Here is a 13,278-nt window from a genome sequence, read left to right as displayed (position 1 = left end):
TCCCAAGCTGAGGCACATCTGGGTTTTGTTTGCCTTTGTTTCCTCTCCACAGCCAGGTAGTTTTTGGGGCCGATGGGGAGATAAGAGCAGTTGAGGAGGGAGGCCTGGGCTCTGCTGTGCTGGGCTTTGTGCCTGTGTCATTCCTGTCCCCGCTCACAGGCAGTCGCCTCCCGTCTCTCCCTTCCCAGCTTTCAAAGGGAAAGAGGCTTTGCTTTTCAACCAGGGTACTGCTTTACATATGTAGGCAGCTGATAAAGTATTTTCACTTCGCCCCTTTCCCCTCTGGGAATTGCTGTCTTACGGCAAAACTGTTTTGTCTGACAAGGGCTGCAACAGATTACACGTGTTGGCTGCAAACACGGGGCCTTTTTTTACCCCCTTCCCCCCCCTTTTTTTTTCTTTAAAAAAAAAATAAATCTCTATCTCTGCAGTGCCAGGAGGAGCTCTGCCTTTTGTCTCCAGCCCCCAGGAGCAGCCCAGAGTTGGGATCTGCTGGTGGCATCAGACCCCCTGGGTGGTGCCTCTGGCCAGATTGGTTTTCTCACCGAGGTTAATTTGAGCCTGAATCCATGAAAATGTCACTGATTCCATCAGGGCTGAGCACATCAGATGGGCTGGCTCTGTGTTTGGGAGGGGGGAGATTTTAGGAGCCCTCAGCATCCAAAAATGCTGCAGCCACAGCATCCCCGGAGCTCAGGGGGACTCAGAGTGGTGCTCAGGGCCAGGCTGCAGTGCCACACTGGGGACCACGTCTGATCCCCTCATGGTGGTCATCCAGGACACCCCAACCCATGGGCCAAGGGTTTCTCCCATCCCCAGCTGGGATAGCTTTACAATTTGCTTTTTAAATCATATGTTCAGGCATTGAAAACCTTAAAGCCCTCAGGTGGCACCAGCAGGAGATGAGCAGATCTGAGAAACCCCTGCCCAGGTTTGTCCCCTGGCACCACGTCCTGAGCTGCCCCAACCCTTGTCCTGCCAGCAGCACTGACACCAGAGGGAAGGGCTGGGATGAAGGGAACTCCAGGATTCTGGGATGTTTGGCTGCTCAGAAGCTGCACACCAGGGCTGAGACGTGCCCAGATTGCAGAGGGAGAAAAATGAGGACACTGCAGTGCCTTGGAATGGGCACCCAAACCTGCGGGTGCCACAGGGGGATTTGGAGGAGAGGAGCCCTGGGAGGGGGCAGCTCATCACCAGCTCATCCAGGCTGTGCCTTGGCTGCTTTAAAGGGAAAACACAAAAACTTTAGTGATGGTTTGAAGGATTCAGACCTGGAGTCACCCCAGGGTGCCTGGAATATCCAGCAGTGCCAGCACTGAGGGACACCTGCCTGCTCCCAGACCTCTGGGCACCCAGCACTGGGCAGAGTTTGGGCACATTCCCCAGGGATCCACCCAGCCTGAGGGGATCCTACTGACATGCCTGTGGGACAGCACCCCCAGCAGCACAGTCTGGCTCTGGGCACTTCGTGCTGGGCATTTCCACACCCAAGGATACCCAGAAGTTTTGTGAATCCCTACCTGCTCTTTTCCACATTTTCTCCTTTTTTCCCCCCCATTTTCACATCCTCACTCATGAAATCCCATGCAAGCAACAGGTCTGGGCCCAGGGAACACTTTGCTTGCCCCGAGTTGTTTGTGGAGATAATTAACTGTGTGTTCTCAGCTGAAACCTGCCATGGCAGCCTGGGGCTGTGCCATCCATGGGGGATGGACTGGGACAACCACAGGTGGAAAACACAGGAGGAACCAGCTGAGAGTGACCTCCCTGGGCTGCCTCTTCTCTTGGTGTGTCCCTGTCCCTCAGTCTGGGCCATTCAGATCTGGGGACATCCTTCCCCAGCTTCTCTGTGCCCCACAGGAGCCAGGGATGGGCGCTGCGTCCTCCCCTGCCGGTGTGGGAGCAGCTCTGGTGCTTTTCCCATTTTTCCCAAAGGATTCCAGGATTCCTGCCCCTCAGGCCCCCACAGGAGCCAGAGATGGTTGCTGCATCCTCCCCTGCCCATGTGGGAGCAGCTCTGGTGCTTTTCCCAGTTTTCCCCAAGGATTCCTGCCCCTCAGCCCCCACAGGAGCCAGGGATGGGCACTGCATCCTCCCCTGCCCATGTGGGTGCAGCTCTGGTCCTTGTCCCACCTTTTCCCAAGGGTTCCTGCCCCTCAGCCCCCCTGAGCTCACCCCACTCGTGTTCCTTGCAGAGCCAGGCCTGGTGCTGCTCCTGGGAGCACACTGGGTCCATCAGCTGCTCAGGGGTGACACTGCTGGACTGGACAGGGCCCCCCACACCCCCCCCAGGGTCTCCCCAAGGCTGGGAAGATCCTGGCACTCCCTGAACCCCCTGCTCCCTTCGTGCCTGGCTGAGGAAGAAGTAATTAGTGCCGCTTGCTCCAGCAGGCAGTGCCCAAATGTCAGGGACAGCAGAGTCATTAGGACCTGGTTTTACTCCATGTTTGCTCCCAGAGTCTGTGTGTGTGAGGAAATTCTGGGGGTGAATCCAGCCCCAAAGCACCAGGAAAAGTCCCTTCCCTTCCCCTGGCTGTGCTGCCCAGCTGCTGCCTGCCTCAGTTTCCCTTCTGTCGCCTCTGTAAGGTCCCCGCATCCTCCATGGGGACAATCACAGGGTTATGTGATGGGGGCTCAATGCTGGCCCGGGGGGTGCAAGGGGCACCCCAATACCCCTGGGGAGGCCCAGCAGCCAGGGCAAACCTCCTGCTCCCATTTAGAGCTACAAACCAGATTATCTGTCTGTGCTTGGTGCCCATCCAGGTGCCCCCACGCTCCCAGGGCTGGGTGCCCGAGGCTGTGGGCAGGTTTGGGGGCACAGGCAGGCACAGGGTGCTGCAACAGGACCATCCTGCACCCTCCTTCCCATCCCTGCTTCCCACCCCTGCTTCCCATCCCTGCACCAGGCAGGAGAGGGAGAGAGCGGCGGGAAGCGGGAGGGAAAGGACGTGTCAAATCAATCATATTTAAACAAAAGCCTCTTCGGCCCAAGGGCCCTTTTAAAAGCTGCTTATTTAATTAAAAGTCCCATTTTCCATATTTATGGCCCTTATTCAGTTAAATATTAACCGCCTGGGCCAGGGCTGGTTTATTCTTTGGGAAGAGGCAGAGTTGGGAGGTTCATTAGGGGTTTATCAGGAAGATGGATGGATAAAGGATGGATGGATGGATGGATGGATGGATGGATGGATGGATGGATGGATGGATGGACGGATGTGGGACAGCACATGTGGGCTCCTGATGGTGCCTGGGGACTGTGGGGATGACACCACCACTGCCCTGTCACCTTCCAGCAGGACACAGGGTTAAAAACAGGGGAACTGGGGCTGTTGGGATGGGGTGGGAGACAAGCAGGGACAGCTCCTGCAGGAGCCACCTGAACCACAACATCAGGCACAGTTTATGCACCCAGCTTCCCTAAGCTGTGCCAGAATAATCATAAAAACACCTCAGTTTTTCCCTGGGGTCACTGGCTCCTGGCCAAACTCTTCCAGGACTGTTTTCCCCAGGATTTTATTCCCAGCAGTGTGTGAGAACCATGGCTGTGCCAGACAGGCTCTGCTGGGTTTGGACATCTCAGGGCTGGACACAACCTCACTGAAGGCTCATCTGTGGTGTCACTGCTCCAGGCTGGCCTTTGGGACCTCTGGGGTGTCCTTGGAGTCATGGAGGGGGCCATAGCAGCTCAGCTGGCTGCAGGGGGTTGGTGGTGGCTGCAGATGAGGGAATGAGGAGAAACTGGAGTTTATGTCTGGTTTGAAGGGACCCTCAAGACCCAGTGGTTCCATGGGCAGGGACACCTTTCCCTAGAAGGAAGGAAGGGAAAACCAGGGAGCAGAGGAGCAGCCATGGAGTCAGTCCCTCACTGCCATGGGGCACAGGGGAAGCCCTGCAGGGTCTCCTCAGGGCTGATCCTGCAGCACACCCTGCTCTGGACGTGCTGGGACATCCCTGTGAGAGCTGCACACACACCAAAACCTCCCTCTGAGCTCTGTCCACCCTTCTCCCTTTAATTTTTTGGGAGCCCAGCCAGCATCCCCATGCAGCTCCCGTCCCTGGAATGCAGCGTGGTGACGGGAGCATCACCTCCATCCCAGCACGGTCCCCACAAAGCCACCCCTCCTTGTCCCTCCCACCCTGAACACCAGAGCCCACGGGGACCCTGCCGGGGGAGGGTGGTGCCGGCGGGGCAGGGAGTGAAACGGAGCCGGTGATTTCCTCCGGGGAGCGAGTGGGGGTTGGCTGGCGCTGGCAGGAGAGGGAGAGACACCGGGTTATCAGAGAAGTGTGAAGACAATAATGCAATCTGACATTTCTGAAATGAGACCCCCCGGTTGCCCTGGCAACGGCTCACGTGGGACCGGCTCCCGGGAGACGGCTCCGAGATGTGCTATAAATGATGTTTGATTAGAATTTAAATCATTTAGGCGGAGAGCAGATAGGCCTTTTGTCAGCGCGGGGACCCGCGGGGGTCACCCCGCCGCCCGCAGCTGCCGGCGCCCCCGGGGATGGGCTGGACCTGCCCTGCCCTGCCCTGACCCCTCCAGCCGGGACCAGAGCAGCTCCTGGCCACAGCAGGGACGAGCACTGAGCCCCGAGTGCCTCCGAGCCCTGGAGTCTGCACCTGAGCTTTGCTTCGAAGCCGCCACAACTCTGCCGTGGTTTCTGCCAGATGAGAGCCTTGGCTTTTGCCGGGCTCTTAATTGAGATAATGACACTTCTGAATTAATCCTGCCTCCCTGGAAGGGTCCTTCAGGTGCAGGAATGCGGCATGGTGTCACCTGCGAGGGGAGTGCCCTTCCTGGGGGACGTGTCCAGCTTTCCCCAGCACTGGGACATGCCCAGCTTTACCCAGCATGGGGACGTGTCCAGCTTTCCCAGAAATGGGACATGTCCAGCTTTCCCCAGCATGGGGACATGTCCAGCTTTACCCAGCAATGGGACGTGTCCAGCTTTACCCAGAAATGGGACATTGTCAGCTTTCCCCAGCACGTGGATGTGTCCAGCTTTCCCAGAAATGGGACATGTCCAGCTTTCCCCAGCACTGGGACATGTCCAGCTTTCCCCAGCATGGGGACATGTCCAGCTTTCCCCAGCACTGGAACGTGTCCAGCTTTACCCAGCACTGGGACATTGTCAGCTTTCCCCAGCATGGGGACATGTCCAGCTTTCCCCAGCACTGGGACATGTCCAGCTTTCCCCAGCACGGGGACATGTCCAGCTTTCCCCAGCACGGGGACATGTCCAGCTTTCCCCAGCCCTGGGACATGTCCAGCTTTCCCCAGCATGGGGACATGTCCAGCTTTCCCCAGCACTGGGACATATCCAGCTTTCCCCAGCACGGGGACATGTCCAGCTTTACCCAGCACCTCCAGAGCACAACCTGGGATAATTCTCCAGCATCCTGAGCTGCTTTGGGGACAGGAATTTTGCTGGACAGCCATCCCCTGAGGATTCCTTGCTCTTGGTGCACATAGTGATGCCTTTTTTGCTGCACAAAGCCTTCCTTGGGATGAAATTTACTCCCCTGGCTCTGGGGCTTGCAGGAATTCACACCTGGAGCAGGGTCAGCAGCCCTGGGTTGTGTTCCTGCCCTACCTGGGCTGCAGCACAGAGGGTTGGGTGCACCCTGGGGATGGGGATGGGGATGGGGATGGGGATGGGGATGGGGATGGGGACACCACCCCTGTCAGCCCAGGTGTCACCACCCAGTTCCATGAGAAGGTGGCCTAAAGGCATCTTGACCTTCTGGTGAGCTCTCATGGGTGGTGGCACCATCAGAGCCAGAGGCCAGCCCATTTTGGGGAGCCCTGAGAAGCTGTTTATGTGCTTTAATATCAACCAGGGCTGGGACTGAGTGAGGAACACAAGTGCCTGATTCCCCAGCTGGTGATACAACGGTGTCAGAAGCAAACCAGCAACAGGAAATTTATTTTCCTAGAAATTTTTAAATTCCTTGCTCTTTAATGCCATGATTTAGATCCATTGAATCTTTAGAGCTTGCTTTTCCGCCCCCCCAAAAAATGCCATCTGATCATGAAATTAGAGCTAAACTAATAAATCTCAACAAATATTAATCTAATGAATTTAGCTTCTTTCTGTTTGTGGACCAGCAAAGAGGGGAATTGCAATGTTCTCATATGTATTAATTATGTGAATGTATTCCACAAACCTTTCCTGAGTGCCTTGGTTGTGAATATTCTGAGTTTTGGTTTGTGGTTGGGCCCACCCTGTACATTCAACTGTGGGCTTGGGATAAGAGTTCAACCAAGGGGAACCTGGATGTTAAAATCATTAAATGGTTTGTGTTGGGAAGGTCCTTGAAGCTCATCCCATCCCAATCCCTGTGGTGGAAGGAGATCTTCAGCAGAGCAGGTTGCTCCAGCCCATCCAACATCTTACAAGCTCTGAGCTTTGCTGCAAAATTCTCCACTTCTGATGGTCTTCAGATGGACTCTCTGAGGGTCTGTGGGATGAACTGGGTGGGAGGAAAAGCCTTGGGTGATGCAGGTTCTGGATGTGTTTTGGGGTGAGTGTCTGTGGGAAGAACTGGGTGGGAGGAGAATCTTTGAGTGATGCAGGTTCTGGATGTGTTTTGGGGTGAGGGAGGCGCAGGGCTGGGCTGGAGGAGGCTCCTGGACACCTCTGGGTGGTTTTTGGTGGGATCTCCATGACTATAAAATCACTGGCGGTGCCTCCAGCCAGCTCTAGGGTGTTGCACTGGCATTTACTGACAGATGATGTGTTGGAGTGGTGGTGAGCTCTTCCTTCGGGGAGCAGCTCAGCTCTCATCAGGGCAGGGCAGAGTTGGGGCTGCTCCCAAGCCCCCCCAGCGAGCTCTGCCCCCCAAAATCCCTGCTCCTGTGTTTGTGTGGGGCTGCAGAGCCTGCCCAGCTCAGGGCCTCAGGAACCTGCTCATCTGGAGCCCTCCTTTCACAGCTCTGCCTCTGGAAATGGGGTTTGGAGCAGGAGGCTCCCCTGGCAGGTCCCTGCCCGCTCCCAGGGCTGTTCTGGAGCAGATTTTGGGTTAAGGCTGCTCTGCCCAGCTCTGGAGCCTTCCTTTTGGGGGAAAGCCTGGCACTGGAGCCAGAGGGTTGGCACTGGGCTTTGGGGATGAATTTCCCTCCTCCAGCCCATCCTCTGGGACTGGGGCACCCCCTGTTTGGGGATGGATTTCCCTCCTCCAGCCCATCCTCTGGGATTGGGGCACCCCCTGTTTGGGGAGAGGGGCTCAGAGAGCTCTGCAGGAGGTGAGGGTGGGCAGGGAGGGCTCAGGGTGACACCTCAGGGTGACACCTGGGGGTGACACCTCGTTAATTGGCACGGGCTGGAGGTGCAAACCCAGGCAGGAACGGGCTTGTCATCCCTGGGGAGCTGCCCTGGGCATGCACAGAACTGCCAGGAGGGAAAATAACGGGGTTTGTTCCAGATCAGAAATGAATTAAACACCCCTGATCCACCTCCAAGCTGTACCACCCCACAGAAACACAAAACTGCTTCTTGTTGTGTTGTTCTCCTGCAGTGCTTTGCTTTTGGGGCTCACCCTGCACACACAGGGCTGGGGACACTTCCCCGGGTGCCACCAGCTCTGCCCTCCTGGATGCTGATCCCTGGCAGGCCAGGAAGGAGCTGGAGTGGCCCCAGGTAATAAAGTCTGATCCAGAACGGACATAAAACTGAATATATGGCTGATTAAAGACAAATTATTTTTGGCAAATATTAATGTTCCAGCAGGAGTGGCACAGCAGCCACTTCAGCACATCTCTTTATTTCCCTTCAGCTTTTCAGTTTGATGTTTGAAACACCCACCCAGGACTGGAGCATCCACCTGGGGCTGGGGATAAGGACAGGGAGAGGTGGCCCTTGTCACCTCCCTGGCACTGCCTGCTCCCTTTTCCCTGCCTGGAAATGTGGGGAAAAGCTGTGTTTGCCCCTCAGCTGAGGAATGCAGCACCTGCCTAGGTGTGCAGAGGGTTTTCCCACTGGGAAGGTCAGTGCCTTGCTGTTATCACAAATCCCCTGGCCATGGACAGGGAGCTTCTGGGTGTGGTGGCCTTGGGCAAAGCTGGTCCTTGGGAAGGGTCAGGGTTGGTTGGGGGCTGGTTCTGTGGCTGTTACACTGGTTTGCACTGGAGAAACCTGGAGAGGAACTGGTAATAAAGGCCTGGAGTGATGGGGAATGGAGTTAAATTGACAGAGGACAGGGTTAGGCTGGATATTGGGAAGGAATTGTTGTTAATCCCTGGCAAAGGGGCCCCAGAGAAGCTGTGGCTGCCCCTGGATCCCTGGAAGTGTCCCAGGCCAGGCTGGACAGGCCTTGGAGCAGCCTGGGATGGTGGAAGGTGCCCCTGCCCTATATATATATAAATATATATATTTATGTATTTTTAATATGTTTTTCTTTATCTCTAGATATTTGCTGCTTGCCCTCGTGCTTATGCAGGCATCTTCCATCACCCAATGCCTCGGGGGCAGAGGGAAATGGCACTGAGAGCTCTGCGGGCTGGGAGGGGGGACAAGGGACACCAGGAGCAGATGGGGCCACTCCTTCTCCTTCTCCTTCTCCTTCTCCTTCTCCTTCTCCTTCTCCTTCTCCTTCTCCTTCTCCTTCTCCTTCTCCTTCTCCTTCTCCTTCTCCTTCTCCTTCTCCTTCTCCTTCTCCTTCTCCTTCTCCTGCCACCCCTCGCCTCCAGCAGCTCCAGCCCCTTGATGCCCCTCGGTTCCCCCACCCCTGACCCCTCAGCGCTCCAATTCCTCCTCTTTGTCCCCTTTTTTCTCTTTTCTCAGCCCAGTTTGCTGCCCAGCTTTTGCTGCAGCCCTTTGGCCGATGAACATTCCGTTTGTTTGCCCAGGTTGGGGCTGGTTGGAGCCACAGGAGCCTCAGAGCCCATCCTGGTGCCCATCCTGGTGCTAGGCCTGGGGATGCACGGGCTGGGGTGGGAAGGGAGAAGTGAGCAAAGCAAACCCATTTCTGAAATTGTCCCCAGCTCAAGAGAAAAAAATCCCTTCATTTCTCCCAGGGAAATCAGGGGATGGATCTGTTGGGTCCTGCTGAGGCAGCTGTGTGTGAGAAGAGGAGGATTTGGGGTGGTTTGGGGGTCCCACAGCTGGCAGTACCACAAGGAGGTGGCACCAAAGCCCAAATCCATTCTGTAGGGTCTACAGGGAATCCCTACTCCTGCTGCCAGGGGGGACAGGGACAGGGAGGGGTGGCACAGGGTGGTTCAGGGGTCCCACAGCTGGCAGTGCCATGACGAGTTGGCACCAAGACCCGAATTTGGAGTCTCTAGGGATTCCCTGCTCCTGCTGCTGGGGGGATGGAGACCTGGAGGGGTGGCAGGGGTGGGGGTTCTGCCTGCTCAGGGTGACAGAACACACCCCAAAAACCCCTCTGGATGCAGGCAGTGCTCAGATAGCCAGGCTTTGCTGCTGGGCCGTGCTCCCAGCCCTCCTCCAGGTGAGCAATGTCCCTCAGCATCCCCCACCCGCTCTTCCCGGTGCACGGGATGCAGCAGCGGCCCGGAAAATAAACACCCAGCGCTTAGTGAAGCTGTTCTGCCGAATTTACACCTTTGGCCGGCGCTCGGAGCGGGAGGCAGGAGCCGCGGCCGCTCCCCTTGATGGGCGCATCCATCACGGGCTGTGAATGGCCGCGCTCCGGGAGGATCGAGCGGGGACGGTGCCGGCTCCCCTCGTCCATCACCGGCCGGGGACAGCGCTGGCAGCCACCCCGGGGACGCTGTGGGAGCGGGGACAGCGCTGGCAGCCACCCCGGCAGCTCAGGGATGCTGTGGGAGCAGGGAGGAGCGGCAGGATCCATCCCACAGCTCAGGGATGCTGTGGGAGCAAGGAGGATTGGCAGAATCCATCCCACAGCTCAGGGATGCTGTGGAATCAAGGAGGATTGGCAGGATCCATCCCGGCAGCTCAGGGATGCTGTGGGAGCAGGGAGGAGCAGCAGGATCCATCCCACAGCTCAGGGATGCTGTGGGAGCCGAGAAGGAGCAAGATCCATCCCACAGCGATCCCGAGCGGCTCCAGCAGCCCGTCGGGGACAAAGGTGTCACAATCCCCATGAGCTGGGCCAGGGCTGTGCCCACGCAGCCTTTTAAAGGGATTTTTACAGGGATTTTTGTGTAGCTGGATTCTCCTGGAAGCCACGGTGCTTCCTGGTGTCTCCCAGCCCTGGTTTTGTCTCCCTGTTCCCATCTCCTGCTCGAGTGCCTCTCACCTGTTCATTCCCTCTGATGGCATCAGGTACAAGTGGCTGAGCAGTTAAAATGAGCACCATCACCACGGGTTTCTCTATTTCCCTTTCCCTGGCAATGGGGATTTTTGCTCTCCTCCAGCTGCATTCCCAAGGGATTGGGCCTGTCCCTTTCCCTCTGTCCCCTTCTGAGGGGATGTCACCAAACTCCAGGAATGCAGAGCGGTCTGGAAATGCAGAGATCATAAACTGTGGGGCTCCTGTGCTTTGGGGTGCTTGAAGGGAGCAGATCCTTTTATATTTTCACCAAATGGAGCTGGGGGAGCAGTGCTGGGGCTGGGTGCCCACCCTCCTGCAGAGAGAGGAGCAGAGCAGGGAATCAAATGGGGTTTTGAGGGAGGGAAAAGGGTTGTGCGGACCCCACCCACTGCTTGGTGCTCCCAGTGTTTTCCTGGCTCTCCTTTAAATCCTCATCCTGCTGGGGTGGAGCTGCTGTGCCCTGTGAGCCATGGGAACCCCAATCCTGCTGGGATGGAGGTGCTGTGCCCTGTGAGCCATGGGCACCCCAATCCTGCTGGGGTGGAGGTGCTGTGCCCTGTGAGCCATGGGAACCCCAGTTCTGCTGGGGTGGAGGTGCTGTGCTCCTGTGAGCCATGGGCACCCCAATCCTGCTGGGGTGGAGGTGCTGTGCCCTGTGAGCCATGGGAACCCCAGTTCTGCTGGGGTGGAGCTGCTCCTGTGAGCCATGGGAACCCCAATCCTGCTGGGGTGGAGGTGCTGTGCCCTGTGAGCCATGGGAACCCCAATCCCCCAATCCTGCTGGGATGGAGGTGCTGTGCCCTGTGAGCCATGGGCACCCCAATCCTGCTGGGGTGGAGGTGCTGTGCCCTGTGAGCCATGGGAACCCCAATCCTGCTGGGATGGAGGTGCTGTGCCCTGTGAGCCATGGGGACCAGTGGGGTTCTGGTTCTGGGAGCACTGAGTGCCATGGAAACAGCTCCTGCCTGAGCTGTGGGATATTTTGGGGGACAAAACATGGGGAGTTCGGACTGGAACCAGCCCTAGTGTGTGATGGGTGCAGGCACAGACTGCTCTGACCCCAAGATTTCCTTGCACCATTACATAAATCCATATCCACATATTCCAGCTGCCTCAGTGATTAATGCAGCTCAGCCCCTCCAAGTTTATTACTCAGAAGTTCAGACCAACTCCAGACCCCAAAAAATGTTGGTTTCCCCTCTCTGAACTCTTTCTCTCTGGTGCTGGCAACCAGCAAATACAACATCCCAAACCTTGTGAGGAGGATGAGGGATCTTCCTCCTCAAGCCAGGCTGAATGAGGGAAAACCAAACGAGACTGCAAACAACCCTCTTGTAATTTCTGGGGTTAATAGAAACATCTCTGCTGGTGGAAGGAAACAGATAACATTGCCAGGCCCTGTTGTGAATGGAGCCCCCTTTCTGCTGTCCCTTCCTTCTCCCCACTGTCCCCAAACCAACCATGAGTGACCCCACAGCTACAGGGCCCTAACACACTCACAATTAATGATTCCTGAGGCAGAGTGTGTTTGGGACAGGTGGGAGCTGCTGGAGGAGATCCAGCCCCTCCAGCCAGGGCTGCCTGGCCCAGCTTGGGGTGCCAGGGCGGAATCTGGTGCCAGGGCTTGGGGACCCTCCCCAGGGTGGCAGCTGCTGGCTCTCCATGGATCCTTGGGCTGCCTTGGGGACCATCCCCAGGGTGGACACTGGTGGCTCTCCGTGGATCCCAGAGCCCCTCACTGTGCCCTTGGGCTGCCCTGGGAATTGCTGTGGGCTGGTGCTGCACAGCAGGGACAGGGAAACTCTCACTCTGCTGTGGGATAGTGGGATTTAGGGGATCTGGATGGTGCTGGGGGGGTCCCAACCACCTGAGCTCACAGTCCGTGTCCCCCCAGCCCAGACTCTGCACCCCAGCTCCTCATTAATCCTCCACCCAGCCCAGACCCTGCACACCAGCTCTTCATCCATCCCCAGCCTTCATCCACCCCCAGCTCTTCATCCACCCTCACCTCCTCATCCACCCCAAACCTTCATCCATCCCCAGCTCTTCATCCACTCCCAGCCTTCATCCACCCCCAGCTCTTCATCCATTACCATCTCTCATCCACCCCCAGCTCCCCATCCACCCCCAGCCTTCATGCTCCTCATCCACCCCAAACCCTCATCCATCCCCAGCTCTCACTCACCCCCAGCTCCTCACCACCCCAAGACCCTCATCTACCCCCAACCTTCATCCACCCCCAGTCCAGACCCTGCACCCCAGCTCCTCATCCACCCCCACATCCTCATCCACCCCCAGCTCTTCATCCACCCTCAGCCTTCATCCACCTCCATCTCCTCATCCTGCCCCAACCCTCATCCACCACCAACCTTCACCCATCCCCAGCCCCTCACCCACCCCCAGCCTTCATCTACCGCCAGCTCTTCATCCACCTCCATCTCCTCATCCACCCCATTTCCTCACCCACCCGCAGCCCTGATTCCCCCATCCCCGGCGTTCCCAGGGGCAGGCTGGGCTGGAGCCGGGGCTGGAGCCGGGGCTGGAGCCGGGGCTGGAGCCGGGGCTGGAGCCGGGGCTGCTCGGGGCTGTCGGTGCCTCGGGCGCCTCTCCCGCCCGGGCTGGCCGTGCTCCATCGCCATCCTCCCCCCGGCTCTGCTTTCCCGCTCCTTCCCTCACAGCTGCTTTCTCCTTCTGCTCCTGCTCCCCTCTCGCTCCCTCCACTCTGCCTCAGAGACACACATAACTCTCCCGTGAAATATATACAGTGTAAATATATAAAAAGCCGGCGTTTGCCTGCTGCTTATGTATTCATGAAATAGTAAATAAATTTTATGGGATAATGTGAAGGCTGCCAGGGAGCAGGAGGATGAAAACTAACCCCTAATGAGGCTCCGTGTCAGTTTGGCACACTCGGGATCGATCTGCCGCTTCCATTTAGCGCCCGAGCCCGGGGGGGAGGAGGCGCTTCCCCGGCGTGGCCTCGGCAGCGGCGCCGCGGGGGCGAGCACGGGGTCACGGGCACGGGCACG

This window comes from Ammospiza caudacuta, chromosome 18 (genome assembly GCF_027887145.1).
Source record: "Ammospiza caudacuta isolate bAmmCau1 chromosome 18, bAmmCau1.pri, whole genome shotgun sequence".
Classification (NCBI taxonomy): domain Eukaryota; kingdom Metazoa; phylum Chordata; class Aves; order Passeriformes; family Passerellidae; genus Ammospiza; species Ammospiza caudacuta.
Note: the sequence above shows the minus strand (reverse complement) of the source record.